At 33.8% G+C, this 13917-nt stretch overlaps 1 pseudogene; it reads right to left on the bottom strand.

Moving 5' to 3' along the window:
- Positions 1–4134: 4134 nt before the first annotated feature.
- LOC116084187 lies at positions 4135–8669 on the bottom strand (annotated as a pseudogene).
- Between the last annotated feature and the right edge of the window lie 5248 nt (positions 8670–13917).

Here is a 13917-nt window from a genome sequence, read left to right as displayed (position 1 = left end):
GGAAACACAAATGAATTTTCCAATAAATGATCCTGCCACACAGTGCTTGTGAAGATCCATGCTTTCTGCTCATCTTTGCCACGCACATGACTGCTTGTTAATAATTCACTACCCACTTCTCTTCTGTTTTGTACTTTTTAATAAAGTTAGGGCACTGTGCTCTTTATTTTGAGCTGTGAGATTTCAATTATATAAAGGACACTTTATTCCATGAAAGTCAATGTGAAACGTGTTTAAATGTCCTCAGATCCTACAGTGAAATTAGCGAGATAAATAACAATGAACTCTAAGAACAGTTGACACTTGAGCTTGTCTATAAATGTCTCCTACCTTGGTTTATCTAACTGGGATCCTATATCCTCTTTTCTACTAGTATGCTCTGTAGAATCATTATAATTAACACTAGAAAAGAAGAAGGCACCTTGTGAGAAGTGAGAGAAGTTCCCTAATTTATCTTCCCCATTATTTAACCAAGTTTCACTTACTGTTCCTAAGACAGACAACTCTTACGACCACTTCTAATTCAAAATTGTTCAAATTCTCTATGGTATAACATCACAATATCTATAAAAATGATTGTATTACTATACATATTTACCTGATATTTGTTTGGCTAAAGCCTAAATTCCTTTACTGCATGCGTCATCGATATACACAGAAGAATGCTTAGAAGGTTCAGAGAAAGGAAGGTAATCTCTTATTTCTTACTGAGTTTCTTTTCTTTTTGTTTTTTTTTTTTTTAATCTAAGCTGCCCATCCTCAGCTGGTAAGTCTTCACAATTCAGATTCATACCAACATAACAAGTTCTGAACTAGAGAATTGAAACCATCCATTGCCTTTTATTTAAAATCATTCTTAAATGATTAATCATGCTTCAATACTGCCACTCATTCATGAGACATGTATTCAAATAAATAGCAAATTTTATATATGAAAAAAGCCATACATTGAGATTGTCACATTATAAAATATAGAAATAGGAAAATCAAAAGATAAATTCAATTAAGTAGTGCCCACACTAAAAGCATTTACTTTTGTTTATATTTGTTCTTGTTTTTGGAAAAAAAATTCACAAAGAGTGGGTGATTTCAAAGATGTTCAGTTTTGCAGAGACTTCTCAGTCCTTAAAAGTTACAATCTCTCTACCATATCAATCTAAATCCTGAGATATCAGAAGGGAGGATTCTAATGTCATTTAATTCATTTTTATGTAATTATCAAAGGAGGAATTCCAAAAATGAATTTAACACCTGTTTTGTTTTCTAGTTCTTTTGTCAATTCTTATATTCAACAAATATGATTTTATAAAAATAGCAATTAGTTTTTTAATGAAAGAGTTTTGTGGTATTTTCATTTCTAAAACCACACTTTGATCTAAAAACACTTTAGATAAGTATGTGATGTTCTGTTCCATTTTTTCATTATATCAGTGAGGGATTTTGAAACAGAATTTTCTTTAAAGGATTTCCAAAATCAACTGGATTTTAGCAACTAATAACTGGAAAAAGTAGGGGAGATAAAGAAGGAAGGGAAGCAACTAAGGTTTGACTCCAAAAATTCAGATGCATCATAATACAATGAAATATAAATGAAAGTATTTTACTTGGAAATAAATACACATAAGAATATTTGTTTATATTCCACATACCTTCAAAGCCTACTGCTTTAAACCAAATTTGTAAGAGGCACTAAGTTATACTTAGGTAGGAATAAAAGGGTTTGATGTCATATCTGGATGTGAGGTAACCATAGATGATAGACCTAAGTACCTTCTATTTTAAAACATTTTAACTTGCTTTACTTATTTCCATAGGTTTGGGAATAAACTAGGTTATCTTGTCTGGACTGTTTTGAGAGTTGACTTGGAAAGAACCATTTGTCACACATACTTTGACATTCCAGTAGTGGACTTTAATTAACATTTTAAGCCAAGATTGATTATAAAGCAATATGTTTGTGCCTTTGTGGTAGCTACAATAAGCCAGTACCAATCAACTCTGAAGCCTAGGTCAACCAAATGGGAAAGAAGGGATGGGTCTGCCTGGCTCTGTGGAATATTGGAAAACTGCATAACAACAAATATTAAGAAAATGAGTACTTGCCTTCTTGTATGTTTGTGAAAAAAAGATTTCTCATCCTAATTTATTTTACTATAGCTTTATAAAAGGAATCAGCTTTTTGTAATGTTCTCTTTTTCCTTTTGAAATATGTTAAACTGCTTCAGAGCAAAGCACTGAAAAAGAAAGTCAGCTTACTGACTACTTAAACTCAGACTACCTATTGAGAAGATGTGGTTCATGACATCTTGAACTATATATATTCCTATAAAAAGGAAATGATGCAAAGAGTTCATATCTTGTGTCAAATTGTTTCATTCAACACTGTGTTTAGATCTCAGTATCTTTTCTTTTCTCATCCTACTGCTTACAACTTTGGATTTACTCACTTCCAGTATCCAGGCTTCATCCCTGCTTAGCAACTCCACTGCTGAAGTATCAGGTCCTGGAAAGGTCAAGATGACCACACTTACAGATAACTCACAGCTGTTGTCCCAGCAGGTAACTCTTTCTCAACAACTCCATTTCTTACCACCCCCAGGAAGATAAAATCACATATTTTTAATATCAAAACTAAATAAAAAATAAGTTCTTTTTTCTTAGTATTCACATTATAATTATTTATAGAAGACAATTGGCATGTGATATTTGAGAAATTCTGCATAATCCTTCATTAAATATAAATATTTAGTGAAATGGTTGTTTCTCAACACACATAGTTTTAAGCCCCTTTATAATGTCTGACACATTAGATAATTACTCACAAGATTGACAGTTCTCCATATGTTTGTGTCACTTGATGGCTCACATAGTCTCAAGGCAGTTACTACGAGTGCCTTTCATAACCACATTTGGCATGGAATTCAGTGAGACCCTTTAATAATTATGATGATGATCATAACAATAATTGCTTGATCAGTTTCCCAGTCATAAAACAGATGGTACATTGAAAAGAGACCCTTGAATATGGTTTAGTAAAATGATGACTTAAAAAGTTGTGAGTTTAAGAAGATCCAAAAAAGACAGAATCCTGGAAATGATGACATCAGGAAAGCTTCTAACTCACTAGGAAGGTTAAAATAAAGACAAGGAAAGAGGGAATTGATTGGAGTCTAATAACTATGAAAGCTAGGCATGGAGCAGTGTAGACAGTACTTAACAGGACACCAAGGTCTGCATGGATTTTTAGCATAGTCCCTACCAAGCCATTGGGAACAGCTATAGGATAAGACATAACTAGTCCCATTTCTTATGCTGTCTTCTTTCACCAAATGATGTCTTTAGAGGACATTCAGTGATGGTGTCTATAAAGGATGGAACTAAGAGCAAAACTGGATCTTTAAAGAATAGCCATAATACATACTTAGCATATATGTCAAACTGGATGTAAATATTACAATAGATTCCATTATTGTGTCAGGTTACAAACTGAACTCACATTTTAGAACACATAGGTGTTAACTGTTATGTGGCTAAGAATTGCATCTATCAAATTCCAATGCCGATGCTGATTATCTTGACTGTATCCTACATAACAAATCTCATATCTTACATAGTTTCAAATATTTTCCTACAAATAAATGCAAATACATTCTCAATACTCACCCAAGGTAAGTTTTTTGATTAAGGATTATAATACTATTATTTAAAACATGCAGGGCTTTAAAACTATCTCATTTCTCAGTTTTACAGTAATAGTATATTAGTAATTCACCATTAGATAAGAACTAACAATGCTGAAGTCAGTAAATAATTAACAGTATAGAGAATTGCAGACTTGTTTTAAAGTGATCCTAAAAATTACCTCCATTAGAAGTTAGGCATTTCCTGTACCTTTAAGAGAGGGAAAGTCAGAGGTGTCATGCTTTCTTTGTATGTAGTATGATGAAGAAAACAAAAAACTATCTTGGGACATTTTTTAAATTTGTTACTGCTAGCCTTATGAAGAAAGAAGGACAATGGATCAATTTGTGCAATATATATCTATCGAATCCCAAAACTCGGGTTTGGGTTCAGAATGGCATGCCTGATGAGTCAATTATGTTCTCAAGGAAGGGGCTATAGGGGGAAATACATTTAGACAGGAATGAAGCATATCTGGAACATGGGTGGCATAGAAACCAGTCCATTGGCAACTGGAGTGGTTTCAAGGTCTTTCAGATCAACTGGAGATTTCAGTTAAAGTTCTGTAAAATGGTAGTCAGGAATAAAAATAATTCTGTTTGACCCAGAACCTCTTCCAAACAAATCTATTTTCCTGTTGAGAATGGAAAAAGTAGTCACCTTTCTTAAACCTGCCACTCCCATCTAGAAAGTGACTAGGATCAAACCTTTCTGGGTTGGGGGAATTCTTTGTCATCATGTAGCACAGAAGTCAATAATGCTATGACAGTGGTATACTTGGGAATGAGACAGTTTATGAAATTCATATCACAGGTCACTGCATGGGGCAGGCTAGTGGGGAGGAGGTTAATGTATCTCTGGATCTCACACAATACAGCATCAGTACAGGGCACATGATTCCTATCCTGTATGCAGAGGCTCCTGTGTCTAACAATCACATGGTCAATCTCTTCTTGGACTTTGGTAGTAACTTCTGGATCCTTGAGCAAGAGCGGCAGAGATCACCTCAGTGTTGTGCTTGTCTCTGTCCCAGCAACAAACAGATCAGATGCTGTGAAGATCAATTTCTCACAAGTAAACTCTGTCTTTGGGTTGTGCTTTTCCTGCTCCATTTTAATTAGGAAACAATCTACAAATTCCCGAGGATTGTGAATATTTAGTGACTCTTGATGATCTAGATCTATTACTTTTGCCAAAAAATAATGTTTATCAGAAGCAAAGTTTCAAGTAATTTTCCATATCTTTCTGATAGGTAATCAATGATTGCAGGAAAATTACTGCAAATCTGAATCCAAGGGGAACTCAGAATCTCTACATTTTCATTTAAGATACCCATGAATTTTCCAAGAAGTTGCTGATCTTCATAATTAAATATGTTCTGGGAAAAAATGAAGTGGATGGCATTGTAAAGAGAACATATAGCAGGATTCTTTCCAAAACATGCCAAAATTTTCTGTATTTTCTATACCATTGTAAATATTTACACTTTATATCATGCTTAGAAAAATCTTGGCAATGCTCAATGTATATCCTTCCTTATATTCACAGATAAGGATAGTCCTCACCCCTCATTAAGGAAACTTCTCTATGCCACAGATGGGAACCATTACAGAAAATGACAAAATGGAGTTGAAGAGGTCAATCCCAATGAATATGACTCGTGTATCTAAAGTGGAGGGCACACTGTGAAAGAGGGAACAGAAAGATTGTAAGAGCCAGAAGATCAGGGAGTTTGTTGTGAAATTGTGTCTTCTACTAATGTCAGAACCTACTCTCATGACTGTCTAAACATGAGCAGCATAAGTACTACATCAATATACATGCTAAATTAGACATGTGATAGCCTATGAGACATAAACTGTACACAATGAACTACAGGCAGGTATGGAATGTTGAGAGTGGCAGAAAGTCTTCCTCAAGGAAGACCACATCTAATACCAAATGGTCAGTCCTGAAAACATGTTCACAGACTAGCAGGATGCATATATATATATATATATATATATATATATATATATATATATATATATATATATATATATATATATATATACATACATATATATGTGGATAGAGACAGAGAGAGAGAGAGAGAAAGAGCCTGCAATAATAATTTCTGAAACAAATGGACATATATTTGAAAGTAAGCAAAGAGGCATATGTGGTAGCTTTGGGAAAGGTGAACAAAAGGGAGAACTGATGTTATTATATTAAGATCTCAAAAATAAGAAAAAAATGAAAATGCATATTTGCATCATTTCAAGATCTGAGCATGTTTTCTTATGTCCTTCCCCACAGTTTAAAGGAAAAGGGTGTTTGTTTACAGAGCTTACCCTATTGTCTTTTTCATTTTCATCTCAATACTGATTTTCAGGTGTTCCCTACTCCATCAGCATCAGTATTCATATGTATGGTGAATACTGGTCCAGTTTAGTCCATGAACATGAAAATCATGCTTTCATATTTGAGTCTATGTCAGAAATGGGCTTCTTAATACTAAAACTTTTGCATAAAGCAGGGACAATGGAGGAAACTCAAAGCAGTAGTAAGAAAAGCCATGAACCACGCTGGATTATATGACCAGGTTATTCACTTGTTTGTTCTACGGTAAGAATATGGAACTGAAGTCAATAAAACTAGTCTCTAAATATTTCTCTCACCGCTACTTCATATGTGAATTGATCAGTCATATGTCTCCCAGGGACATGATTGGTGAATATTCAAACAAAATCATTGATCCTCAGAGAATTTTATGAAGATAATATGAGACAAGAGATATAAAAGGTTTATAAATAACAAAAGCAATAAGCAATCTTAAGCATTACTGGTAGTAAATATCATTATGCTCTCTGGGGGAACTATTTATTTTGCTTGGAGCACAATACTCCTTGGTTCTTATGTTTTCTTTTTACAATATATGATGAACTCAAAAGGGGATTACTAATCATTGTAAAGGAGAATGATGAACATATATTAAGAGAAATTAGCTAAAGCAATAGAGATAGAGAGGGAGGAGTTCATAGATTGGGGAGGTACAAGACAGTTATTTCTAGGTTTCAACACAAATTTATGGCCTAATTTATGTTATTGAAAATGTATTATTAAGTTGAATGAGCTGAGTGCATACGCTGCTGTTGCTGGAGGCAGTCATACGTCACATTCTGACAGTTTACAAGTATTTAATGCAACTATTTATTTTTTTATACAGGGGAATGAATAATTTCTTTAGTAATTGCCAAATCATACATTTCCTGAAATTCATGGCATCTTCTTGGGAAAATCCATTTACCAAAATGTCATGTGAGCTTATGCATATTTGAAAGGAAATTTAGAAGAAATATGCATGAGTGCTCCCAGCTTTTTCCCTGATCACTGGCAGTGACAGCCTGTATTTTTCTGTTATTTTTTTTAACAAGTTTGGAAAATTTTAAATATATTTTGCATTTCAATAAATTTTACTCAGTTGTAAAGACTCCAAATACATATAGTATTAAAGCTCATGGACAATAACAAGATCAATATTTCTGCTTTTTTTCCTCAACTCTTTCTGGTAGGGAAAGATGTATTAAGGTCTTTTTATTTGACTTCATAATCATATAATATAATTGATCAAGCTAAGGCATTTGAGTATATAACATTTAATCTGTGGCTATTGGGGATTCATCGGTTAGTATTTCACCAGGAATATCAACACAGATCTTTTAAAAAAATTAAGGAATCTAAAACTAAGCATGGAAATTAATTTAACTCTTGTTCTTAATGATTTATTTATTTTTATTTATATGAGTACACTGTAACTGTCTTCAGACACACCAGAAGAGGGCATCAGATCCTATTAAGGATGTTTGTGAGCCACTATGTGGTTGCTGAGAATTGAACTCAGGACCTCTGGAAGAGCAGTCGATTCGCTTAACCTCTAAGCCATCTCTCCAGCCCCCAATTTAATACTTAGTATTAGTGTTTCTGGTGATTTTAAATGGCAGTAGTTAAATTTTATGAGCCAGGTATTTTGCACTATTCTTATCTGAACTTGGTGAGGATATGAGGTGGTATATGGTATTTTTCTGAGGGGGAATAGTCTATTTTTACCTTAGTAAATTTTATTCTGTGTTCGCCACTTATGTAATGTGGCAATATTTTTGTTAAAGTGATCAACTGACCTCAAAACATTAGTTTGTAATGTTATAAAAAACAATTTTATCTTTTTGATTTCTAAAGAAAGATTTAACAGTTAATTATTTTATGTTTTGTGAGTCCTTTGCAATACTGGGCTGAGCTTCATTGAATTTCAGTCTTTCATTCATTTATATACTTTTGTTTTGTTTTTCAAAACAGGGTTTCTCCACGTACCCCTGGCTGTCCTGGACTCACTCTGTAGACCAGGCTGGCCTCAAACTCAGACATCTGCCTGTCTCTGCCTCCCAAGTGCTGGGATTAAAGGTGTACACCACCACCGCCTGGCTCATTCATTTTTATACCCATTAATAGCCCAAGAAATTTGAGACAGTGTTTCAAAAAAAGAGATTCAAGGACATTTAAAAAAACATAGCATGTCCTCTTCCACTTTCTACCATTGCCATAAAAACTTATAGCCCATTGTTAATTTTTCACTACTTTTATAGACTTGTAGAAATTATGATATATTTATATATGTATTCTATAGAAAGAATAATTAAAACAAATGCAGAATTAGCTTCTTAGCAAGAATACCAATGTATCACAAAAACATAATTAAATTTCTTGTAGAACCATGGTGTTTTCTCTACCTTTATCCATAAGACTACACCAAATGAAGATCTCAAAAATGTTGGCTAGCATCCTTGCAGATTTAACATGGTGCTTATTTTCAAGATTGATAATCATTCCTCTTTGTATAATCAGCACAAATTGTTTCAAGCAAGAATACTGCACAGTGGCAGTGAAGCAATAGCACCTGTTACCATGATCCTTCTCATATTGCCTTCCTCATAATTTATGTGCTCAGTCATGTTGACAAATATAACTAAGCATTTAATATATCTAGATAGAGAAGAAAATAGGTTTTGCCACTTGGGACATTAACATCAAGTGAAGAAATATAGCCCCACAAAATTAAGATATATTGGAGGCTTAAGCGATATTAGTATAACCCATGTTATGGAGAGTCAGAGTGTAAAAATATTAATCCCTATTGATCTGACAGTGATCAATATGGTAAGGTAGGAGACAGAAATATGAAAGGAGAATTATTTTAGAAAGTAAAGGATTGTATAAAAACTTAAAAACATAAATGTGGATCAACATATGAAAATGAAACATTTATCAACTTTGTTCAATTAGTTCATTTATTAGCATCTTGCATTGTGATACAGAGTACAATGCTATTTGATTCTCACTATCTGTGAGCAGCGGTGGAAGAAATTGTTTCCTCCCCATTCCTCTATGACATGCCAAGGAGTTATGCACAGCCAGAGGGTCAATCAAGAACAATGTAATTTAACAAGTCTTTAAGAGTAACTTTCAGAGTGGCCACTACTCTATTAGGATGGGTTCGCAAATGGTGCCAGGAAAAAAAAAACTGAAATAGTGACATGAGAGAAACATGGCTATATCCCGGCCATGTTTCACTATAACCTAGCTTAGAGCATAAACAGTCAGCAACAAAAACAATACAGTGAAACCTGGTCAGTATTATTTTCAGATTGTGTGAGAGTGTGTGTACACGCATTTGTATTACTTTTGAATGTTTTCTCTTTGCTTTGTTTAGTGTATTTCAAGAGTTCTGAGTTATAAATAAACTACATACAATCAAGAACCATGTAAAAGTGCTTTGGCGGGTCTTCATATATGACATGAATTCAAATATTCTATGGCCAGAAACATCCCATTAGGCTAAAGTAAGCAAGCATATTCTAAGATGTGTTCAGGTTGTCTAAGTATTCTATTGATATGTTTGTTAGCATAGGTTTCCATCACCAAGCAATTCAAAGCTGTCATTTCAGGAGACAGCTAGAGAAGACTGAGAGGCTCTGCCAGTTCCTAATACAGAAGTAGAGGCTCACAGCCATCCATTGGACTGAGTACAAGGTCCCCAATTAAGGAGTTAGAGAAAGGATCCAAGGAGCTGAGGGGTTTGCAGCCCCTTAGGACAAACAACAATATGAACTAACTAGTACCCTCAGAGCTCCCAGGGACTAAACCACCAACCAAAGAGTACACATGGTGGGACTAATGGCTCCAGCAGCATATGTATAGCAGAGGATGGCCAAGTCAATCATCAATGGGAGGAGAGGCCCTTGGATCTGTGAAAGTTCTATGCCTCAGTGTAGGGGAATACCAGGGCCAGTAAGCAGGAGAGGGTGGGTTGGTGAGCAGGGGGAGGGAGGAGGGAACAGGATTCTTTTTTTTTTATTTTTTTATAATTTCTTCTTTTTCTTAGAGGGGAAACAGGGAAAGGAGATATCATTTGACATGTAAATAAAGAAAATATTTAATTAAAAAATAAATTTTAGTACATATATCTGTTGCATTAGTAGAAAGAATATTAAAATATTTGTATTTTAGTAGTATTTTCTCTCTTGCTAACTTATAAAAGTAATATCAAATATGGAAAAGATATATATGCAATAACTTTCATACAGAATCATTCAGAATATAGAATATATAAAATTCTTTAAAAGAAAAAAAAAAGCTGTCCTCTTTGAAACAGAAGCTGAACCAGTGTGCAATCTCAGTGTTAACACTCAAGAAGTTATCAAGAAAGATGCATGTTTCTTTAAGGTTTGCATTTCAAGCCTAGCTATGCAAAGAGTTCGTCCAAGGTACCTACTTTAAAAAAACAGCTTCCTTCATTCCATCCTGAATTCCCATAGAGCAAGTATTAAATAAGTGATCTAGGGTGGAGAGCAGTGGTTCTAACAGAGGTGATAGCAAAACGTCACCATAAAAATAATTTCATTTTGAATATAGACTGCTGTTATGTAATCAAATATCTCTTTGCCCCAAAAAGAACCCACACGCTTAATTTTTTTCTGTATGCCTTTGTTAGTAAAGAGGGTTAGTTAACATTAGTGGATCTTACCTATAATGCTTTTAACTAGTACACCATTCCAAAGACAGTCTATTTTTTTTTTTTTTTGATACATGCCTGTAATGCTCCATGAAGTTCATGAGTATTGGCTCATGAATGACTATGAATTGATCTAGACTATTCTTTAAGCACTCTGAAACAAATAGTTGATGTGGAAAGCTGGGAGCAAAGTCTTGTGCACACTCAGTATCTGAAACCTACTTTTTAGGTTAGCTTCAAGAATTTGGCAAGGTTAGCTACTGACCTACCTACTTTTGAGTTCTCTCTCTCTCTCTCTCTCTCTCTCTCTCTCGACACAAACACAAATATTAAAACAAAGGAATAAAGCACAGTAAGAAAAAAGTTATTTTAAAGATCATCTTGTATAAATAAAGCATTCTAGATAAGTTTTTATTAATATATATTTGAAAATAGTAGTGTCAATTATTTCTCTAAAGTGATATATACACATATATATTCTGAATTATGTTCCATTACCATTTTTAGTGATCACATAAGTAAATGATATAAGAGAAAGGACAAATGATTTATAAATTTAGAATCTGATATGAAAAAATTAGTTAAAATTGTCCATGTTGTGAGTTTCATACTCCGAGTCCTCTAAAAATATACTTCTAAGACAAAAATCAATGTTGTGGCATACTTCAATGGTAGGGTGCTTATTCAACATGTGAGTTAGTTCATTTGATCTCTAGCCTCATCAATTGGAGGCAACAAAAAAAATTAAGCTCATGTAAATAACAAAGATTTAATTAAATTAACATTTAATAGATTTAAAAAGAAAATAAACCCTGAATTAGAGAATACCTTGTTTGGTAATTACACCAACATATAATTTTATGTGCTGTATCTCAACTATGTTTTCTGGTCCTTTTTGTTTACTTATTTTTGAAAATTTTACATAATTATGTTTTAAAAATATAATACATTTATTAATTTTTGAGAGTTTGTACATGCAAAAGAAGAATTTTGTAATTTTTCATAATTTATATCAACTTTAATATTGTATACTTATTGAATTCTTTGTATATACTGGATATTAGCCCTCTATTGGATATATGATTTGTAAAGATCTTTTCCCAATCTGTCGGTTGCAGGTTTGTCTTACTGACAGTTTCCTTTGCCTTACAGGAGCTTTTCAATTTTATGAGCCACCATTTGTTGATTGTTGATCTTAGAGCATAGGCCATTGGTATTCTATTCAGAAAAAAAATTCCCCCTGTGCCCATGTGTTTGAGGCTCTTCCCTACTTTCTCTTCTATTAGATTCAATGTATCTGGTTTTTGTGGAGGTCCTTACTTGAACCACTTAGACTTGAGCTTTGTACAAGGAGATAAGAATGGATCAATTTGTATTCTTCTACTTGCTGAAGAACAGATGGAACAACAGGACTTGTTGAAAATGCTGTCTTTTTTTTCCACTCGGTGATTTTAGCTTCTTAGTCAAAGATCAAGTGACCATAGGTGTGTGGGTTAATTTCTGGGTCTTCAGTTCTATTCGATTAATCTACCTGCCTGTCTCTGTACCAATACCATGCAGGTTTTAATCACTATTGCTCTATAGTAGAGCTTGAGGTCAGGGATGATGATGATTCTCCTAGAAATTCTGTTATTATTGAAAATAGACTTCACAATCCTGGGTTTTTAGTTACTCCAAATGAGTTTGCAAAATGCTCTTTCTAACTCTATGAAGGCTTTTGATAGATTGCATTGAAACTCTAGATTGCTTTCAGCAAGATGGCCATTTTTACTAAATTAATCCTGCCAATCCATGAGAATGGGACATTTTTCCATCTTCTGAGATCTTCTTCAATTTCTTTCTTCCAAAACTTCAAGTTCTTGATGTACAGATCTTTTACTTGCTTTCATAGGGTCATATCAAGATATTTTATGTTATTTGTGACTATTGTGAAGGGTATTTCCCTAATTACTTTCTTAGCCCGTTTATCTTTGAGAAGAGGAAAGCCACTTATTTGTTTGAGTTAATTTTATATCAACCACTTAGTTGAAGTTTTTTTTATCAGCTGTAGGAGTTCTGTGGTGGAATTTTAGGGATCATTTAAGTATACTATCATATTATCTACCAATAGTGATATATTGACTTCTTTCCAATTTATATCCTTTCAACCTCCTTTTATTGTCTAATTGCTCTGGCTAAGACTTTGTGAGTACCATATTGAACAGGTAGGGAGAGAGTAGACAACCTTGCCTAGTCCTTGGTATTAGTGGGATTGTTTCAAGTTTCTCTCCATTTAGTTTGATCTTGGCTACTGGTTTGCTGTATATAATTTTGTTTTGTTTTTTTTTTTTTTACTATGTTTAGCTATAGGTCTTTTATTCTTTATCATCCCCAGACTTTTACCATTAAGGGATGTTGAATGTTGTCAAAAGTTTTTCAGCATCTAATGAGATGATCATGTGATCATGTGGATTTTTTTCCCTTTGATTTTGTTTATATAGTGGATTACATTGATGAATTTCCATATATTGAACTATCTTCATCCCTGGGATGAAACTACTTGATAATAATAGATGATTATTTTGATGTGTTTTTGGATTCAGTTTGTGAGAATTTTATTGAGTGCTTTATTTATTTATTTATTTATTGCTTCCATATTCATAAGGGAAATTGATCTGAAGTTCTCTTTGTTTGTTGGGTCTTTTTGTGGTTTAGTTATAAGCATAACTGTGGCTTCATAGGATGAATTAGGTAGTATTCCATTTGTTTCTACTTTGTGTAATAGTTTGAAGAGTATTGGTAATAGGTCTTCTTTTAAGGTCTGATAGAATTTTGCACTAAAACTTTACCTGGGTTTTTTCATCTCCAAAATATTAATCCAGAATTTTTCCTGTCAAAGGAAAATACAAGGGATAAAGAATGGAACAGAAAGGAAAAGCCGTCCAGAAATTGTAGGACCTGTGGATTCATCCCATATGTAGACACCAAACCCAGACACTATTGCTGATGCCAAGAAGTGCTTGATGACTGGAGCCTGATATAGATGTCCCCTGAGAGGATCTACCGGAGCCTTACTTTACAGACATGGATGTTTGTAGTCATCGATTAGACTGAGCACAGGGACCCGAGTAGAAGAGTTAGGGCTAAGGCTGAAGGAGCTGAAGGAGTTTGCAACCCCATAGGAAGAACAAAAATATCAATCCACCAGA

The sequence above is a fragment of the Mastomys coucha genome, unplaced genomic scaffold (genome assembly GCF_008632895.1).
Source record: "Mastomys coucha isolate ucsf_1 unplaced genomic scaffold, UCSF_Mcou_1 pScaffold9, whole genome shotgun sequence".
In the NCBI taxonomy this organism is placed as follows: Eukaryota; Metazoa; Chordata; class Mammalia; order Rodentia; family Muridae; genus Mastomys; species Mastomys coucha.
Note: the sequence above shows the minus strand (reverse complement) of the source record. Positions and strands in the feature narration are given on the sequence as shown.